This window comes from Alligator mississippiensis, chromosome 10 (assembly GCF_030867095.1).
Source record: "Alligator mississippiensis isolate rAllMis1 chromosome 10, rAllMis1, whole genome shotgun sequence".
NCBI classification, from domain to species: domain Eukaryota; kingdom Metazoa; phylum Chordata; order Crocodylia; family Alligatoridae; genus Alligator; species Alligator mississippiensis.
This window is the reverse complement of record NC_081833.1, coordinates 74051221-74071731: the sequence shown is the minus strand read 5'-3', so window position 1 is coordinate 74071731 and position 20511 is coordinate 74051221. Positions and strand designations below refer to the sequence as shown.

General features: G+C 57.2%; 1 protein-coding gene across 4 annotated transcripts in view; it reads left to right on the top strand.

The window, feature by feature from the left end:
- The first annotated feature begins 6330 nt into the window (after window positions 1-6330).
- KIAA0513 (KIAA0513 ortholog) overlaps window positions 6331-20511 on the top strand; it is a 50036-nt gene continuing 35855 nt past the window's right edge. Inside the window, exon 1 of one of the 4 annotated variants that reach the window (XM_059713919.1) lies at window positions 6331-6352. The gene's annotated coding sequence lies outside the window, so the exon portion shown is untranslated. Of the gene's footprint in view, window positions 6353-10168; window positions 10272-13038; window positions 13217-19551; window positions 19685-20511 lie in introns of those variants that run through there. The other 3 variants (XM_019491165.2, XM_019491166.2, XM_059713917.1) reach the window with 3 other exon arrangements.

Here is a 20511-nt window from a genome sequence, read left to right as displayed (position 1 = left end):
TGCCTACGTGCCTTGCCGAAGTGTGGCTTTGCACGAAGGTTGTGCAGCTGTTCATTGTGTCTGTCTCTAAGCCTAGCTTTTCCCTGGCTGAAAGAAGAGGTTAAAGGTTAAAGCATTTGTCTCTGGACCTATTTGCCCCAAGCTATAAATAGTGAAGCAGCTGCCAAACCCCTTACGGCACTAAGAGGAAACTATGCTCCCTGCCTCCGCCGCGTCTCCCTGGCATGAGTGGTGCTGACCCCAGTGACAGCTGTCACTGCCCCCCTGAGATGGATGGGGCAGGTCTTGGTGCAGGACAGTGCTGCATGAGCTCCCCGTGCAGTCGGGGTCCTTCCCACCAGCGTGTGCAACCTCCACGTGGGCCTGGAGAACGGGGAAGCAACCTGCCCTTGACATTTCTGCATGGGCTAGCTCAGGTCGGCAGCTGATGCATTGTGGCTGCTTGGTCCTTGCTGCCGTGACTTAAAAACTTCTTCCTTTTTTGAGGAGTAACTTGCCCATGGAGAGGACTGACGTAGCCGGGTGGAAGCCTTTGAAGTGGAGCGTGCTCGCGGTTCAGCGTCAAACGTGGGTGATCCCGGGTTTGGCGGTGATCCTGGGTTTGGCGGCGGGACCCTGTCGTGTGCCATGTCGGGGTTGACCGCGTAGTTCTGCAAAAAGATGAGAGGATGGATTTGTCTGGGGCGGTTTGGGTCAGAAGGATCCTGCCTCGGGCATGGGGTGGGACTGGATGTGACCTCTGGAGGTCCCTGCTGTAGGATCCTGATAGAGTGGCAGCACCTCATGGGTTTGCCTCGATATCGGGGAGACTCTCCCTCCTGTGAGCTCTGCTGTATCAACCTGATGCAGGCTCCTAACTTGCAGCCCTTGCTATTGCAGCCCCCAGTGGCTAATGCATCTGCCCTGACCCTTCCTGGACCAGGTCTGCTCAGGGCAAGGACTAGCTTGACCCCTGCGTGGTTTGGGGTTGCAACAGGGGTCTGCTGGGGTCACCACCTGAGCAGGAGCGGAGCAAACGGGTTGCTTGTTATCTGCTTGTGGAGAAGCATGGCCACGAGGTGGCATCAGGACTGAAGGCAGGCCCACGCAGGAGCTCTGTTTGCTCCCCTGGAGTCGTGGCTGATCTGCCTCTGGAAGGGCCAGGCCCTGGGGCTCTGGTCTCGCTCCTACTAAAACACTGCTAGGGCAGTGTCTCCTCTCTGTCTTTTATTCAAAGGGGGCTTTTCCCTTTGAGAAGGTCACCAATAGAGCATGAGATCTGATCTGCCCGTGGTCCCTCTATGTGTGACGTGCAATCAGGACATCGGCCGTCGCAGCCTTTCACCCCAGTGAGGAGGTCCCGGAGGTATGAGAAGCCTTGCAGCAAACCACCGGAGTAAAGGATGCTACAGCTAGAGAACACGGCTGGAAGAGGTCACATCTAATCCACCCCCTGCTTAAGGCAGGATCAGCCCTTTAACCATCCTGTCCAATACGTCGTCTAAAGTTACGTCGGACGACTGTCTGCCCTGTCCTGACACCCGAATCTGTGTCAGGTCAAGCAGGGGGACCACAGCAGCCACCGTTGTGCTTCTGTGAAACGTCAATTGGCATCTTGCTCTCGAGGGCCTCACTGCCCGCAAGAACCAGATTCTACTTGCTATGCGGGTGTAAATCCAGAGCGCCTTTGCATGCAGCGTGGGGTCTCGTGGCGCCGGAGAAAGGCTGGGAGCCGGGTCGGAGCCGGCTCGTGCAAAGGGAGACCAGCAGGTGGTGCTCCGAGACCAGCGAAACCCCCTGCGCTCCCCTGCGCCTCGCTTCCCAGAGCCCGCCAGCCCGCCCTACGAGCAAGTGGCCGTCACCCCCTGGAAGCTCGCAACCCCCAATGGTTGCAGGCAACTGCTAACCTGGGGACCCTAAAGCACTGGCCCAATGCATAGATGGTGCCTTCCTGCTGTTCCCCCCTCGGGGTTCATCAATAGGTTCGGGTCTGGGAGACTTCGGGGGGGACGCTTGCCTCTTCTTCCGTATGGGGAACGTCAGCGTGGCTCCCCTGCCAGGCCCACGGCTGCTGTGCTGGCCTGTAGGAAGAACAGGGGCTAGGGTTGCCGCAGATTCGCTCCGCATCCTCCCCACTCTGTCCTGTTTCCATTGCCTGATCTGCTGCTCTGCTTTCTGCTCCTTGCCCCATCAGCTGTCCTGCTTTCTGCCCCTAGCCCTGTCTGCCCGTGCACTGCTAGACCCTTGCCAAGTTGCGTAGTATGCATTTGAGCTGCACGTGGTCAAACGCAGCAAGGACTTTGCAACAGAGCCAGGCCAGGCTCGGCTCTGGGAGGGGAAAACCTTGCCGTGGCATACAGCTGAGCATGCAGCAAGGGAGCCTGGTGCTGGGGCAGGAGGGCATTGGCTCAATCGAGGTGAGGGGGGGAGAGGCCTGGGAAAGAAACCGGTGCTTGCACTGCTCGTGGACGCCAGGATTCGAGATGGCTCAGGGGTTTGCTCACGTCCGCCCCAGATCATGGGCTTCTGCCCTGGGAGTAGGAACAAGTGCTAGCTGTATTCATCATGCAGTGCCATGTATAATGATGCTCCCTGTTCTCTGCTGGGTGCTTTCAGGGCAGAAGCAGGACCAGCCACCTCGGTGCTCACATGGATCTGGATCAGGGTTTGGTTGGTTAAAGACCTCTGGGGTGTCAGGTGTGTGCAGCCTGGTGGAAGGAGCCCAGAGCCCTGCTCTCCTCCGCCCTAGCCTGGCAACCATGGTGGGCCTGGAGGTTGCATCCAGCTCTTTGCAGCATGAGCAGGTAATAGGAGCACTGGGTTTGGTGCTGAGTTTACCTCCAGTTTGCCCGCACATGGCTTCAAATCCTTCATCTCTGAGCCCACTTGGCCGTGGCAGAAGAAATACTCTGACGGCAGAGATCCTGCACCGATGTCCAGCATCTTGGCACCAGTGCAGCTGGAGGCAGGGCCTGGGCTAGCAAGGAAAGCATGCTCAGGACACCGAGCAGCACCTGACCGTGCTCTATTATTTAAACAGGGAGGTGGTATCTGGTCACTGCGACCTCGGAGGACAGGCTGGGGAACGCCAGCGGCTGGCTGCAGTGAGGTGCAAAGGCCTGTGGGAAGGCTGCTGGAGGACTGCCAGGGGAGCATGCAGCATGGGTATGTTCCCATGCACGTGTCTCGCTCCGGGCTACGGTACTCCGATCCCAGCAGGGCTTAGCTCTCTGGTTGTAGCCGTGCATGGAGGAGCACTGCGGCGGGGACCGGGGCTATGCCCATCCAGCTGGGGGTACGCAAGCCCTGAAGGCTGCCCTCTTTAGGGCAGGGTCTTGCCACGGAGGCTTTGAGACAGCTGATGGACAGGAGCTTGCCAACCACGTTCATCTATTCTCCGCCTCAGCTCTTAAGGCCTGAGCAGCACTTGGCAATTCATCTTCCCTGCATCTCCAGTGCCCTCCATCCATGCGCTGGGTGTAAATCTCTGATCTGTCATTGCCTCCGCAGTTCCTGGGCCATTTGGCTCCATCCCCGCCTTGCGGTGGCTAATTGCAAACACGCCGGGATCGGGGGCCGGGGGTGGGTTGCAGTGAGCGTTTGAACCGGCTGCTTGACGCGTGGGCTGAGTCACCTGCCTAATGACACCGAAATCCAATTTCCTGCCGTGTAGCGTTGTTGCGCTTCCTCTCTGGAGCCCGGCTGTTGCCTCCGGCAGGAAGCCCGGCCTCTCCGCTGAGGCTCGAGCATGAATTACTGGCTGGATTACCGTGCCGTTCGAGGCATCGCACGACACATCGCTTGTCACGGGGCTGGTGTTTGGATTTGTACCCACGCCCGTCCTGTTTCCATTCCTGCCCCGCGTAGGGTGAGCGAGCAGCCCTCCAGGCGCAAGCCTGGCTACCCGTCTTCCGTCTCGCTGCCTGAAAGCTGGCTGTTTGCACGTATCCAAGGCCTCGAGGCAGCGAGATGGAATTGGAGGCCAGCAGACAAGGCCAAATCGAACCTCTGCTGCCATGCACAAGAAAAGGGGTGGAGGAGACGGCGCTCGTGTGCAAGGCTGCCAAGGAGACCCGCAGAGCCTGGGATGCAGCAGTGCTGACTTGGCCTTGGGGCAAAAGCAGTAAAGATCCCATGGTGTCGCTGTGCCTGTGCAGAGCGAACGGCCTGACCCTAACGAGCTTCACGGGGCTCTTTTTGACAGGTCACTGGAGCTCAGGAGGGATGGCTGGAGGTTTGCACGGGAAATCAGCCTTGGCCATGCAAAGAGAGAAGAAAACAGTCTTTAGTAACAGAGTTTTACAATCTATGGTGAGGGGCAAGAGTTTGGTAGGCTGGCCCTCTTATTGGACCCACTGCTGAGTTGGGAGAGGGTTAGACGAGCTTGGTAACAACCCTCTCCCCTTTTTACTGGCCTTGCTGTGCCACCGCTCGAGCTCACCTTGCTTTGGCAACTGATGCCTACGAGCTGCACCTCAGGCTCCTGCCTCATGGCCTGTTTTTCACTCCTTCCAATGCAGTTTATATTTGCTTTTGCTTCAATCCTAAACCGAAGTGCACAGCCCTGGGCCCCGGGTGCAGTCGTGAAGCTCCTAGTTCCTTTATAGCCGGAGAACGACATGGGCCGTCCCCCTTGGTCCCCTGCTTTTACAACGTGACATGGTGGCTAGGATCCTGCCAGAAGATGGGAGGGGGAGATGTCTGCACAAGGCATAGGATAGTCTAGTACGGAGATGATGAGACTACAGCAGGAGCCCCCAGGGCCGGCTGGCAAACGAGCCCCTGGTACAGGACGGTTGGAGACCTTCCAGCTGGCATGCAGTAGGGAATGGGTCTTGATCGCCGTATAAAAGGAGGGTCCCTGCAGCTGCCCAGGGGAGCCCATGACCGTGCCATGGGTGCAAACACCTTAACTCCCGCTCTGATGTTCTTGTTAGGCCAAAACCTATCACAGAAAATGAGGGTTGAAGGGACCCCAGGAAGTCACATCTAGTCCAAGCAGCTCCAGCCCCAACTCCATCACCCCAGCCAAGGCTTTGCCTACTTGGGTCTTCAAAACCTCCAAAGATGGAGACTGCACCACCTCTCTGGGTGACCCGTTTCAGTGCTTCACCACCCTCCTAGTGAGAAAGTTTTCTTAATATCCAGCTAAACTTCCCTTGCTGTGACTTGAGCCCATTGCTCCTTGTTCTGCCATCTGCCCCCACGGAGAGCAGCCCAGCCCAGCTCAGCGGTGCTCAACCCTTTTTGGACCAGGACCCATTTGTAAACAGTGACGGTCAGTCCCGACTCGGTGCCCCGCACCCCAGGGCCCAACCCTCCAGTGGGGAGCTCTGCCGGCCTGCAAGGGAAACCCACCGTTCCCTACACTTTTCTCCTTTAAACGAGAGTCCATTTTTAAAGTTTGGGCATTGGTCTTGATCCCCGTATATTCATGAAATCTATGACTTGTATAGTCACACATTTCATAGACACGAGGACTGGAAGGGACCTTGCAAGTTCATGGGGTCCAGCCCCCCTTGCCCAAATGGCAGGAGGCAGCTAGGGTCAAATGATCCCAGCAAGATACAGGGGTGCAGGTTGTAGCCGAGTCAGTCTAAGGCAGGGGTGGGCAAAATGCGGCCCCCAGGCCACTATCTGACCCGCGGAGCCCCTAAAAAATTTAAAAAATTAATAGTGATCTGCCCCGGCTGCCTGTCACGCAGCCCTCGCTGGCTTGCCAAAACTCAGTAAGTGTCCCTCTGCCCAAAATAATTGCCCGCCCCTGATCCAAGGATGCAGGCACTTTGGGCGAATCTGATCTCTTTTATTCAACCAACTCAACTAGTTGGAAACCCGGTGCAGGGTTTTTAAACCCAAAAGCTTGCTAAAAAATGTTTTTTCCCCCTAACTCTTTCAGTGGGTCTAATACAAGAGATCCGATTCACCCAAAGCACCTTGTCTGCCCAGCAAGATAGGCATGGTCTTAAAAGCATCCAGAGCGTGTGCTTGCACCCCTTCCAGGAGAGGAGTCCGATTCCACTGTGGACAGCAGTTTTCCCTCCTTATGTCTGATGTAAAGCGGTCTTGCAGGAGTTTAGAGTTGGGGTGAACAGATCCTGCTGCACTGAAGCCCCCCAGCCCTGAGCCTTGGCTTCTCCAGGCTCAGCCTCTGCACAGGTCCGGCTCCATCCTCTGTGCAAGTCAGGCCTCTCTCCTGCAGCAGGACTGAGCCGGGGCCGGGCTGGGGGAGCCGGACCCGCACCTGGCCTGAGCTTTGCCATGCCAGGGAGGGGAGAGCCAGGCGGGGCTGGGCTGCATCTCTGCATCCCCGGCTCCTCCCCAGTGCTGGAGCCTGCGCGCTGCGGCTGGAGGAGGGAGCCGGAGCGGGCAGGTGAGCACGGGGCTCCCGGGGCAGGAGGGGACCGCTGCGGGCTCTTTGCATCCAGCTCCATGCTCCTGTCCTGCAGCACCCATGGGTCATGCCAAGATGGGAGGGAGGTCACAAAATCACAAAATCCCAGAAAATTCAGACCCCATGCCGTTCACCCCCCTGCTGCAAGCAGCACCAGCCCCAGGGCTTGGTCTTCCAAATCTCCAAGGATGGAGATTTTCCCCCTTTTCCAGCACTTCGCCCTCCAAGTTTTGTCACCAGCCTCAACTTCCCTGGCTGCAGCTGGAGCCCGTTGCTCTGTGTCGTCTGCCCAGCGCCATCCCCTTTGCAACCTCCTTGCAGGGAGTTGAAGGGTCGTATGCGGGGGTCACGCTGAGATGGGGTGGTTGCAGGCATTGGAGGGGTTTTTTTTGCAGAGTCCTGGTTTTCAGTGTGCTGAAGTCTAGCAGGAGGCTGGCAAAGAGCAAGGCGTGAGGGCTGGGAATGGATCTGCGTTGGAGCCCCCTCCTTAGCAGCTGGAGCGGCAATGGGTGCTGCACTGATGGGAGCTTTTTTGAATCCGGGCTCGGTTGCTATCCTTGCACAGGGGCTGTGCTTCAAACAGGAGCTGACGTTTGGGGCTGGACCCTCCCCGGGCAAAGCAGGCCTTGCAGGGAATCGGGACCTCTGGTGTGGCACGGGGCCAGGGTGGAGAGGAGTGGCCGTGGGGGTGAGTAGGGTGGAGGGCCGGGGAAGTGTCTGTCCGTAGCTCTGAGGATGCAATGGCAAGTGAGTGCTGGCTAATGACTCTAATGAGGGCACCCGTCTGGGTGATCTCACTGGGTCTCCATGCCTGGGGAAGGCTAAGCTGGATTGTGCCCCAAGGAGCATTTCAAAGATGCAGCACAGAGCACGTCTCCTGCTTGCTTCTTGCTCCCCTCCGTGCACTTCTCTCGGACGCCTTTATCTGGCAATGCTGGGCAAGCGGCTCCATCCATCAGCCCCCGCGTGTCCCGAGGCAGCTCCCTTCCCCCTCCTGCTTCCAAGCTGGGGGGGGGACTCATTTCCAAACACCGTTGAAATACATCACGTGTGCAGACCTGCCATGCGCTCGAAGCACACGGGAACACGCCGCCTCCCATGTCAGCGTGATATATGGCCGGCCGGCATCAAATGACCTAGATAATAAAATAATACAGAAGTTATCTAATAAAACTCAACGGCGTCTCGTTAACCTCTGACCTGAGGCTACCGCAGCACATTTTATGGTCCCGCGGACTAGGCGGCATGCTCTTGGGTCTGCAAGGAGGGATGCTTAGACCCCTGGAGATGGATCGATTTTAATGAGTGGCTTCGTGCGACTTGGAAAGGAGAGGCTGGGCGTTGCGGCGTGGGCAGCCGCTGTGCCAGGCTTTGGTCGGTCTGTCTGTAGCCCACGAATGCCGGCATTGCGGGGCTGAGCTCGTTGTCGGAGGCTCGCCGTCGCCGGCTGTTTGGTCCTTTCGTCACATGGATGAGCCTGAGGACCGCCGTGCTGATAGTTACTGCCCCTGGGTTGTGCAGGGTGGGAGGCAGCAAAGGCAGCTGCTGGGCACGGAGACAGGGCTCGGGGTTTGAGCTCTCCCCACTGAGCCATGCTGCCTTTGGGCTTAAACGTCTCCATCGGTGGGCCCGGCAGGTTGGCAAGCCAAGGGAGCTTGCAGCGGGGCTTTCCCCTGGAGCCCAGGTGCCTTGCCGTGGGGCGTGGGAAGCCGTCAGTGCCACCCCTCCCTGCACCCGTGGCCTGTGCAAACACCAGGGAGGAGGAAGTGCCACCCGGGTCAGCCCCAGGGCGTGGGGAAAAGGAGGTGAGAAACCTGTTTGTTCCAGCACGTACCAGAGCAACCGGTACGTGCTGTGCAGTGTCCGGCAGGACACGCTCTCGTTCCGGTCGCCGTGCCAGGTTGACTCCTGTACTGACGCCAGGGGACACGCAGAGCCGGTTGTTTGCTCCCCACCCCCTCGCTGCTCCCTCTGGCCTCTCAGCTAAAGCTTTTCAACCAAATGACAGGACTTTCCAGCTCTCTTGGCAGGCCGGAGCGTGCACGCCTTTGCACCTGTGCTGCGCCCAGGGAACAGGGCCAGGGCGAGCCTCCCTCCTGCTGCCCCACCTCCGCCTCCGCCCAGCGTGATTCACTCTCTGGGCTGTGCAAGGTATCGATTGCAATCGGGGCTTTGGTGCCAGCAACATCTGGCTCAAGTCACACCCGGTATCCGCCGAGGGGCAGGGACATTGGGTCTGCACTGAGACGGGGCTTGCTTTCCCCGCAGACGTAAAGGTACAAGGTGAGCAGGCCTCTCCGTACCCGGCTGGGCTGTCGGAGGGCTGCCACGTGGCATTCATCGGAGGCATCTGACTGGCAACGGAGCATGCTTGCAAGCCCGTGATCCGGATCCACCGCCTCTTCCGTCAGCCTGCAACGTGCAGCCCTGGAGGCGCAGGGTTTTTCTGGCTGTCTTGGCACGGTATTGAAGGACGGGTTCATTTTTTATGGCTCGCAGGGAGAGCTGCTTCTCAGGGCCATCCCCTCCCTTCGCCGTGCAGGGAAAGAGAGTGACTCCTAATCGCTCTCGTGGTCCTAAGATGCATGCAGCAGAGTGGGGGCGGGCTGGCATTAGCTGCTCGCGGGGGGGTGGGGAAGAGCATCCTTGCTATTTTATACTGGCTCAGATCCCAGCCTCATAACCAGGCTGGCCAATGCCCAGGATGCGCGGCCGCTGCTCGCTTGCTGCCTTTCCCAGGGGATCGGTGCACTGAGCCGGGGTGCAGAATAACCGCGGGGCAAGGACTGGAGCAGCGCGTGGGACACGCTCTGTGCAGCGCTTCTGGACCGCTTGGTGCCTTTTGAACCATTGCATGCAGTTTCGGGTGCTGTTTCCCGCCTCTCCCATCTGTTTCTAAACCCGGGTGGACCTGGGGGACCCGTGCTTCCCTTTCTGCAGGCTGCTGGGCGCTGGAGGCAGGATAGGTCACGGAGAGACAGAGAGATGTGAGCAGCTGGGGACCCGGCCGGGTATTTATCACCCCTTCCCGGAGCCGTGGGACGGGGGGCACCTTGCAACTCAGGAGCTGTGGGCATGAGCTGACCTCTGGCACCTGTCTGCAGATGTGTGCCCTTCCCCTCCCCTCCATGGGACCAAAGCATTGCGCGGTCCTCGGGAAATGCAACCCTGGGCCGGAGGTGGGTGCATGGGAGGGGGCCCTGGCCTACCTAGGAGCTTTGCCTTCCTGGGGAAGCAGGGAGAAAGGAGGCAGACAAGCCCTGGAAGCTGCCTGCATGCCACAGCCTTTGAGCTGTCTGAGGCTAGGGCTTAGCTTGGGTATTGCCGTCACCGGCTTGTTCTCTACTGGGGTGCTTGGGAGGCTAAAGGAGACCCCCCTGTGTCTGGAGCTGCACAGTCACAGAACAACACCCAGAGAGCTTCGTCTAAGGCAAGGAGCCCCAAGAGGTGGCCGCAGGCAGGGGTGTGCGACGAGACGAGGGTGCCCATTTTAGAGTCGTGGAAACTGAGGCACAGAGCGGTGGCTTGCAGGGCGCGTGAGACATCTGTAGGCTTCCAAGCTCCCGGCGAGTGCCCCGTCTTCTGTGACGGGGTCGAGCCGCGCTGTCTGCCAGCTGGGGAGCTCGAGCGGTGTCTTATAATAACCCTCCATGGCCTCTTGAGTTAGCTTAAGCATGCGCGGGCAGCAGTGAAAAGCAGAGAAAAAAGCCCCAAGCGGGCGCCTCACGGGCTGCTTTTTTGTTCCTCTCTTCTTCTGACACTTGTCGTTTCAATTATTCAGGCTGCTTCCTGGCGCAGCAGGAAACGCTTGCGTAACCCGTCTCGGGAAGGCGAGCCTCCCTGCACTTCTGCTCTCGGGCAGGCCCGTTGGGGAGCGCGAGCCCCCTGCGAGCTACAGGTGAGCACGTCTCTTTTATTTCAAACCTGCTGGTGAACGGAGGACGGGCTTGTGCCGGCCAGCCGGACACGTTCGGGTCATGCTTGCAAGCTTAAAGATGCTGCGGCGCCCAGAGACTGGCTAGGACAGGGGCTGGCAATTATTTCAGGTAGAGGGCCACTTACTGAGTTTTGGCAAGCCATCGAGGGCCGCATCACAGGTAGCTGGGGGCAGCTAAATATCAATTTTTTAATTTTTTAGGGGCCCCGCAGGCCAGATAGAGTGGCCTGGCCGCCGCATCCGGCCTGTGGGCCGCATTTTGCCCACCCCTGGGCTAGGAGGTGCAGGATAGCGCAGACGAAAACTGCAGCGGAGGAAGAAGTCTCGATAGCGTTGAATGGCTTTGGCCCGTCGAGGGGTAATATGAGTGCGGGTGTAGGAATGACTGACAGTGAAGCATGGAGGCACGGTCAAGACGGCTGGGTTTTGTTTTGTGAATCTAAGACATTGAACAGTAATGACTCCAGGACTAATGAGATGAGATTTGACTATTTTTTGCCTAACTTGTGGGTTGTTTGTTTGTTTTTTTAATTGAATCTAGCAAACGAGCGTGCTTTGCTCGGCTCTGAAGCTGGATAGTGTTGAATAATGGAGCGCTAGGCCCTAGAGTATTAGTTAGGCTTCTAGTTTCTCTTTAACTGGAGAAAAATGTGTGTTGTGGTATATATGGCGATGGGCTGCGATATCACACAACCTTTCCCATGCTTCCCAGTGCCTCCCTGCATCTCTTCCTCCGCTCCACATAGCTTCACCTGGGAACTTTCGCCCGAAGCCCACACGCCTGGAGCTCGTACCTTCCTGCTCTCAACCTCTGCGGTGCGGCTCCCCGGGAGCCAGGCTAAAACCCACAAACACCCGCTTTATAAGAGCACTGTGAACTCAACACAGTTTGAACCCCCACGTCTGCTTGCCGAAGTCAGGAGGACGGGCTTGCAGCTGGAGAGCACGCGATCCAGGCTCTCGTTCCAGCTCTGCCACTGACTCATGCAATAGCCTTGGGCCAGTCACCCGGTGTCTTTCCACCTTGATAAAATTAGAGGTGCTTCTGGTGTGCGAGGCGCTCTCGGGAAGCGCGGTGCACAAGTAGGGCATGAGCTCTTCTAAAAAGCAGCGTCGCTTGTTGGTGTGAAGTCTGACTTTCCCGGCTTGCTTTGTTGGAGTAAATATAGACTCCAACCCGCCAACATAACTTGCTTAATCGCTTCGAGAAATGTCATCCTATTTGTAGATAGAGAAGGCCTTTTTCCCCCCACCCCTCCTTCCAGTCTGCGCTGTTTGCTTACAGCACTTATAAATTAAATTCTCCTGCCTAAATATTTATATAGTGTGCCATGCAATTCAAGCAGACCTTAATTTGTGCATGTGTTTTTTCCTTACCATTGTAGACACTGTGAGCCGCAGTGAATCCCAGGTGCTTGCTAAATGGAGCAGGCTGCATCTTACCTCTTGTTTCGGTCTCATAGCACGAGAGGACAATGCAAAGGCTGGTGTATTTTAGATGTCATGAGTGCCACTAAAACTCAGCCGCTAGGCACGTGGGTATATTTCTCTCTGCTTTTATGTCTATAGAGATCAGCACCGTGGCTGTTGCATTTAGCAGACCATCGATGCAGTAGGTTGGAAGACGGTGCCGTAAGGTTTTTAGGTGGGTGACTATAGTTGAAGCAAAGAAAAAATGATTGTGATCCCTCGGCACAGTCAGAGCACAAAGCGCACGGACGATAAACCAGTGCCACTTATTTCTGGAATCAGGACCCGTGGTAGAGGTGGTATCTTTTATTACAACAATTAGATTTTTGCACAAAAAATAATTTTTTTTTGGTAATTGCAAGCTTTTGGGCCCAAACACCCTTCGTCAGGCCTGATGAAAGGTGTTTGTGCCTGGAAGCTTGCAATGAAAAGATTTTTTTTGGTCTAATAAAAGATATCACCTCTACCACGAGCCTGGATTGCTTTTTCCTCTAGACCAATATGCGTACCTGACTTATTTTTGGGTGGTTTTTCAAAGGTTAGCTGGGAATATTTGACCCTGGTGGGTCTGGAGAGGCAGGGAATGGGTGATTTTTTGCTTTGCCACATAATAAAATCCCTTAGGGCCACGACGCCCTCGCTGCTTCTTGTGACCACCTCTTTCCCCTTGAGGCTGTCAGCCACTGCATGAGAAATGGTGAACCAGATGCTCCTGCTAGGGGTCGTGCTGAAGAGCCATGGAAAAGCTGCTGTCCTTGGCCGTGTTTTCCTGCCTGGCCAAAATTCAGCCATGAATACGGTCTCGCTTGCAGATTAATTTGGATTAAGGAGCGGTGTGAATGTAAAAGGTAATAGCTACGCTGGAATAGCTCCATGCATAGCCTAGCTCCAATACACGCTAGATCGTCCTTCGTTCAAGGACTACTACAAGCCTTAATTAAGCCTCCCGGTACCCCAGAGAGGCAGGTCTGTATAATGGTGCATGAGGCCATGCAGGCTCTTTTCTGACAGCTTGAAAGATCCAGCATCTGGGGTCATTGTTTGATGTCTTTGTAACCAGCAGAGTAAGACCCATCTTATTTCGGCAGCAATAAAGATAAGGCTAAATTGTCGCTCGCCAATGCAACCTTTCTGCGCTATCTCACGCTTGGCCGCGAGGTTGATTGTACCCAGGCTTAGCTGCTCGCGTCCTTCCCCGCTGCCTGCCTGACAGGCGGTCTGCCTCAGCTGTCAAGGTTTTTAAAGGGCTCGTTTTTTCCCTGCCATTTCAGCGGATGCCAACTTTCATTGCATGTTTGCCCCGTCGCACGCTTCCAGAGCAGAGCTGCTCCCTGCGAAGGTCCTGCTGCTATTCCTTCGATTGCTTTATAGAGACCTGCCGGCGGTTTCTTCCCAGCCTCCGAATCCCTCTGCCGTCGCATTTACCTGGATGCCAGGTTGGTCTCTACCTGCGCGTGCCGCCATCGCTGCTTTTGCAGCCTCCGTAAGCCTCGTTGTTCTGGCAATAGAGAAGGACTAACACCCCTGGCGTGCTGTCTCCGTGCAGATCTGCCCCACTCCTTCCAGGCTTTTATTCTTTTCCAGAGCATCTTCCAGTGCTTCTTGAAGAGTCCCAGGTGAGGACTAGGAGCCCCATTAAACATAGTCCCTTGTCACAAAAGGGCTCACGGCGTTGCCACTTAGATGCTGCTATTAAGCCTTTAAAGTGCCTTGTTCTTGCTCATGTGCTGCATCTGCTCCTCCCAGGTGCCCGAAACACCAGGAGCAAAACCAAGGGTGGTTGGAGCTGCCTTGTGTGTTATTGCCCCTGCTCCACCGGCCCTTCATCTGAACGGAAACCCCTCATTGCTTGGAGAGGCGGTTAGCATGCAAGGAAGGGAGAAAGAAGTGCTTTATTTGCCCTTGCATTACTATTGCTGGTTTCCAAAGCATGCTCAGCCCTTATCTGCGGGGTCCATGCCCTTCTGCCTCTGTCGAGACTGGGCAGGTGGCCTTGTGCTCTGGAAATGGCCCTGTGTTGCCTGGGAAGTGGGCAGCCTGTAGATACAGACTACAGAGGGTTGCACTGTTATATCCAGGGAAAAAACAAATCAAAATGACCTAACAGACCCGTGTGGTCTGATTCGTAGTGTAAACCCAGCACGTGACAATGACACTTGACAGCTTGAAATCCGTGCGTTCACGTGTCCGGCTGGACATCTCGGCAAGATGGAGCTCCTTCTCCGGGATGTCTGGTGCATGGGTTTTGCTGTTTTCCACTTTGTGAGGCTCGTTTTTGCTCTCTGCAGACTGCGCTGGGGCTGAGGGTAAATATAGCACGTTCATCCGAGCCTGATTCAGGCTGATGAGTCACTTGCTGATCTTTTAATGCATGCGGCAGGACAGCTGTTCAGAGCAGCCATAAACCGCGGGGAGCAGCAAAAGCTCTTTCCCTCTGCAAAGAAGTTGCTGCGAATGCACAAGCTCGAGCACGGGAGCCGGTTCTCTGCAGCTCTGTATGTATTACGGGAGGTTTTTGGGGGGAGGAAGGGGGTGGCTGGACACGGAAAACTTGGTGCATGCGACATAGTCGCCGGTGCCCAACAGCCAGTCCACGCGGCACGCCTGTGGCTGCTTGAGAAATCACGTTGCAGCTCGGAGGGTGGGGAAATGGGGCTGGCACATAGTTTATGGCTTTGTCAGGCTGAAACCATTGGGTGCCGTGCTTTGATAGTTGTGTTTGGACGGGGCGGTGATTCCCAAGACCGGCGTGGAAGAGGTAGGGGTGGCACCGATCAGCGACCTGGGGGGCAATCTCCTGCAGACCTCCTCTGCTTGGCGCATCTTAAAACTAGTCTAGACGTGGGGCAAAGCGTATGGGCGGTGGGAATGGTTTGCAGGTGGGGGCAATGCACCAGCTGGGGTGCTGCGTGCTTCATTTTGCAGCCGAAGCACCCTGCTTGCATGAGACAGCATGGCCGGAGAGAGGGGGGACCCGGCAAGTGTCTTTCTTCCAACCTCGGAGCCGTGTATCTATGAGAGGTTGACTCCAAGTGCTGGCAGAGTTTACATGTCTTTGCCACCAAAACCTTCCCTAATCTACTGTATATATACCCTTTCAAAGCCCAGTGAAGCCCTGCTGCGGTGTGATCCAGCAGGCTCACTGCCTAATGCAACGGCCCATCATCCACAGCACTGAAAGCCAATTGCAATGCCTTGGGGATGTGTTTGGCTGCTGTGTTGGACAAAAAGAAATGCAAAAATCTACAACTCTTCTGTTCAGAGATGATCCCTTTTATTAGCCCAACTGAGACATTGCACACAAAAACAGTCGTATTTTATGCCTTGCATTCCCGAGTGCCTTCCAGCATGCTACGAGATTAATGAATGTCTCAGCAATAAGGAAGTGCTGCTATCACTTGAGAGAGAGCTGCAGAGAAACAAGGAAGAGAAGGGATTTTCCCAGACCTCACAATGAACCACCGAGTAAACAGGAGCATTTGCTGAGGGACTTAATTCCACCCAGAGTGGATTAGGAGGGAGGGAAAGGAGAAGCCAGAATAATGGCAGGCTTTATTTTTAACAGATCTCTCATCTTGAATGGCAGCGTAATAACCATGCGTAGCTTTGCCGCGGGGTTTTCATACCGGCTGGTGAGGACCTGATGTGGGCAGGGCAGAATTGGCAATTGGTGATGCCAGGACGGGGACAAACCCCGTTGTTCTCATGGTCGGGGCTTTTCCTCTGCGTCTCGAGGGGGGCATTGCTGTGCAAGTCGGAAGAAACCGTCGCTCTCCTTTCCCCGCAAATCCCACCCCGTCTCCCAGGCTGAAGCACTTTGGGGGAAAGGGGCTTGGATCGCCAGCAGCTTTGGCTTCAAAAGAAAATCCGAGCAAATTGCTTTCTGCGCAGCGAGTACTCGGAGGTGCTGCGCGGCGCAGGCCCGGGTGCCCTGCAGCGACGTGTCTGTGCTCAGCGCCGCGTGGAGACAGCCACCCTGGGCCAAATCCTGCCTTGAGACAGTGCGAGTTTTAATACACTCGCCCACGTTAGCGTCCCAGGTTTGCAGCACGTGCAAGAATTTGCAGCTGAGCATGATGGAGCAGTTCACCCTGAATTAAAACCCTTGTTGCAAGGGGCTCTCCCCAGCTGCCTGCCTCTGGAGCCGTCTTTATTTCCCTCCGGATCCCACCATGAGCTTTGAGGGGGGATCTGGAGAGGCAGATGGCTCCCAAAATACCACTGAGTAGGGGAGCAAATTCATGATGCATCCTCCGTGCTCTGCACTGCCAAGGGGCAGCTTTGCCCCGGATTGCAGCGGTTTGCCCTGTCCGAGGGCTGTGCAGCATGTCTCTGCTCTGCCTTGGCTACCTAGAAAGGTCATATTGCTATGCGGTCTCTGTGCTATGGATCGGCACCCTGGGATCGCTGCTGCCCACCCAAGCCAGGGGCAGAGGGGTGGTGGGTCAAGCCAGGCCTCGAAGCCCAGGCCAGGTCGCAGCGTTAGGGGCCGAGGGATGGAAAACGCTGATGCTTTGCTAACGTCCCTGGAAGAGGGGCTGAGCAGATCCCCCTCCGGTGCATCTGGCCACATTCTCCATTCAGCCCTTCCTCCTCCTCTCTGCCTCTCCGAACCGGCGTCAGAAGATGTGAACTTGGCAGCGGAAAGCGGGCTTGGATCCGGCCTCGTCTTGGAGCCGTGCCTTGCTGTCACTGCACAAAGGAGTGGGCTGTGGCAGACCAAGCCGCCTCCGAAATCTCCGTTAGCAAAACTGCCTCCGTGTGCAGCAAGGCGCGCAGACGCCCGGTGCCGCAGACTCCACCAGCTGTTGTGCTCCTGGTCGGGCAGGAGAGCGCTCCTCTCCCTGGGGGGCTGGTGAGTGCACCGAGACCTGAAATGAATGTGCCACGGTCCTAGACTCTCGCAGACGCTGGCCAACCGGGGTCCTGTCTTGCAAAGCCCGGGGAGTTGGTTTCAGGACCCCCGGCCAGGTTCAGATCGGGTCTGTCTGCATCCCCCAGGGCGTAGCAGCCCGGGTGAGTCTCACACAGTAAATACCTTGTGGCTGCAAGGTGCCGGGTGACTCCTGGACTCTGGCTGTCACGCTGTCTTTGTCGGTGCAAGGCCTCTTGCAGAAATGATGTGGTAAGGGAAGCCGATGGAGGTATCAGGGCCTTGCTGCCTTCCCTTGCAGAATTAAAGTATCCCTTTGGGCATGTCCGGCCGAGCACGGGCGCGGGGGCACTAGCCATACTGTCTGGGAGAGTTGCACTCCAGGTCCAAGAACTGGCATATGGGGTCACTTCATGGAAAATTAGGGCTGGAAGGGACCTCAGGAGGTCAGCAAGCATAACCTCGTGGGGGCTGGCAGGATAACGCCGCGCAGCAGGGATGACGAGGGGGCCTGTTCTCTTCCGCTCGGTGGTTTTCAAGGCGCGGGGCTGTCTTGTATCTCTGCATTAATCACCCAGCTTGATGCCCGATACAGGCTGACAGCTCTGGTCCCGCGCCCATTCCTGCAGATACAGCAGGGCGTGCTGGCTTTGCCGCGCCACACGTGCTTTGACTGCGGTTAGGGGGTGGGTGGGTGGATCTGTATTTCCCTCTAGGAGCAAACGGACGGGTTTGGGGCCGGGGGCAGCAACGACGGCAGGGGATGCCTCTGTTTCAAGTGTCGGGAGCCCAGGTGAGTCGTTAGACGTGCACCCGGCAGAGTCGCGGTACGTTAAGAGCAGCCGTGCATGGCTGTTGGGGATGCGTGCTTGCGTGAACATGCATTGTCACGTCCTTTTTGAGACAGGTGCAAATCCACGGATCTAGGCAGGGAGCTTCAATGTGCACGACCCGCAGGGCGCTGCAAAGCCGCAGCCTGCAAACCTAATTGGAGATGTCTCTGAGCCCTCGCTACAGAGATGCTCCGTGGCAGGCGTGAGTCATCAGTGCCAGGGCTCGGCTGTGGGCTGGAGGAGGGTGGGAGGCGCCGTTCCCGCCGGGAGAGTGACGCAGGTTTTGGTGCTCAGGGCTCTGTCCTTTTATTTGGCACCAAGAGCGGACTTGTCTCTGCACCTGCTTTGTCCAGGCTTGGAGGCTTTAATTCCACCGAGCATCCGTGCAATAAATGATGGGGCCTCCAAAGACCTGAATGCCCATCCCCGTCCACCCAGGAGCAGGGGTGGTCTGCTAGACACCCCCCTTCTCAGCACGACTTGAGTTTTACTATTAACTACATCATTCCTCCAGCCCCAGCTCTCTTGGTTGAGGGGGGAGGCGGCTGCAAGCAGGGACCACTGGTCCCTGACCCCTCTCTCTCCCTTCATAGCCATTCCTTTGTGCGTCGCAGCTCCACGGTTTTCACCGTGCATTTAGTCCTTCCATTGCATGAGATGGCTCCGGTCTGCCCAGCTCTAGTTGCACAGGCACGGGTGTGTTTGGACTGTGCCGGCACCACGGCTGATCCACCCCACGGGCGAAGGCCCCGCTTCAGAGCACAGTCTGCAGCTGGAAATGCACATCTGGGGGGGATTTTAGCTTCCACACCTCCATCGCTGTGGTAGAGCCGGGGGTCAGGGAGGTTGTTTCTACCTGCCCGAAGCAGTGACAGGCTGGACACGGAGCTGAGATGTTGCACCCTAAAGGATGAGGTTTCCCTTGAAGCATTATTGGTGGTTCTGATGTTCAAGACCAAGACCCGGGTGTGCATTGCAGCTGGACACATGAGGCTTCACCCCTTAGGCTAAAGGCCATGGGCAGGGGCTTGGACCAGACCTGTGTCACTGGTGCAGCAGGGGACACGCAACATCCAGACGCACCGGACAGCCAGGACAGAGCTCCGACAGGTCCTGGACCCCGTTAAGCTCGGGAGAGTTTGCAACAGCAGTTGACGCGGGCTGCGGTGAAGCACTCACCTCTGCTGGCCACGACTCCCTTGGACATCTGTGTCTGCTGCATGGTGGACAGGTCTGCTCCTGGGCAGCCAGGTGGAGGTTGCCCTCGTGCTCCAGGCCTAGAAATGTGCCGGCAAAGATGCTCCAGGGTGCCCCTTTGCAACTGCTCTCCGGGCTGCATGTTTGGGCAGGGTATGCTTCGATGCATCCTTGCTGGGATGCTCTACCCCTCTCGGTGCCTTTCCATTGCACCTCCGAAAGTCGGGGGAAACCTGCTGCTTTCTCCTCCTGGGAGACCCCAAGGTGCTCCTTCAAGAGGGAGGGCTTGCCCACTTCCAGCGCACGCCCGTGCTGTCTGAGCAGGGACTTCTGTTTCATCCATCGCCATCCTCTCTGGCTGCGCTACACCCAACCGGGTGGCTTTTATTCCCTGTGCGCAGGGGGTCTCAGACTGCTTCGTTAGTCATCGAAGGGCTTCTTCATTGCTCGCCCCGGACAAACCAGGAGGCCTTTCTGTGCCAGCATCCTCTCGCCCCTCCACCAAGGGAGCTAGTGAACGATAACACTATGCACCGAGTGATGCTGTGCCGAAGCGGGGCCAGCGTCAGACCACCCCAGTCCTGGGTGGACAGAGATGGGCGTTCAGAGCCTTTGACACCCCGTCATTTACCGCTGGGATGTGCCGAGGCATTAAAGCCTGTGCGTAGCCCGCCCGCTGTCTGCTGAAGGAGGGGGAAAACCCCCCCAAATCCCTGACCTTTTAAGTGGGAGAGGCCTGACGAGCTGAGTCAGTGAGACGATTGTGCACCACTTGCTAATTGGACCTGGGGGGCGGGCGCCGCTGACAGGGGCTGGGGAGGAGGGCATGTGGGTGGGCGCTGCGGGAGGAGCCGGCCCCTCCTGCCCGAAGCCCGCGCGGCACGGGGCTGGGCTGCTCCGAGACCCTGCAGCTGCCTGGACTTTGGATTTTCTCCCCGTGTCTCTGGGTTGAAGCCGGTCGTGGCTCAAGCCGGCCGCTGACCGCCCCCGGGAGAGCTCAGGTAATGAGGGGCCTTCGTGGAAAGGGTCAGCCAAGGGCCGGAGGGGTCAGTGGTCTCGTTTGCAGGTGCATGAAGGGCTTGATTCTCTGTTGAACCAGCTGCTTGTCTTAGGGGCTGGTGAGCATCTCTTTAGGGTTGCTTTTGGGAGAGGTGGGTTAGGCACCCCCTATGACCTCGGGAACTGGCCCTTTGGCGTGGACGCGCTGACCGGCTGCCAACTCGGCCGGTACGGGTTGCCATAGCCGATGCCTTTGCTCTGCGCCTTGTGCTCGCTGCCCACCAAGACGGTGCAGCGAGTGTGCGGGGCGCCGGGCGGCCCTCTGTGATGCGTGTGTGCAGGCTTGCAGGGCTGCGTTCGATACGCGTGTGCTCCTCCAAGCAGGCTGGCGGCTGCCGCCCCTGTCCCGGCTGGCTGTGCTGCAGGTGGTCCTGGTTCGCTCCTGCGTGCCTGCCCACCCGGAGCCTCCCAGGGCCGGGGACACGGTCGCCGTGCAGCTCCCTGCACAGGGAAAGTCGGGGCGACGTGATCGTGGGGTAAATCCTGCCTGACAGGGGCAGGCTGAAGCCACAGGGAGCTCTGCGTCTGCAGAAGTGTGTGAGAGACGTGCAGAGAGAGACACACACACTCAGACACACACACACACACACCCAGAGACACTCGGGCACCCTCCCCCGAGACACTCAGACACACACACATACACTCAGACACATACATGTGCGCACACATCCCCAGAGACACTCAGACACACATGCACACACCCAGAGACACTCAGACACACTCATATACACACACATGCACACATCCCCAGAGATACTCAGACACACAC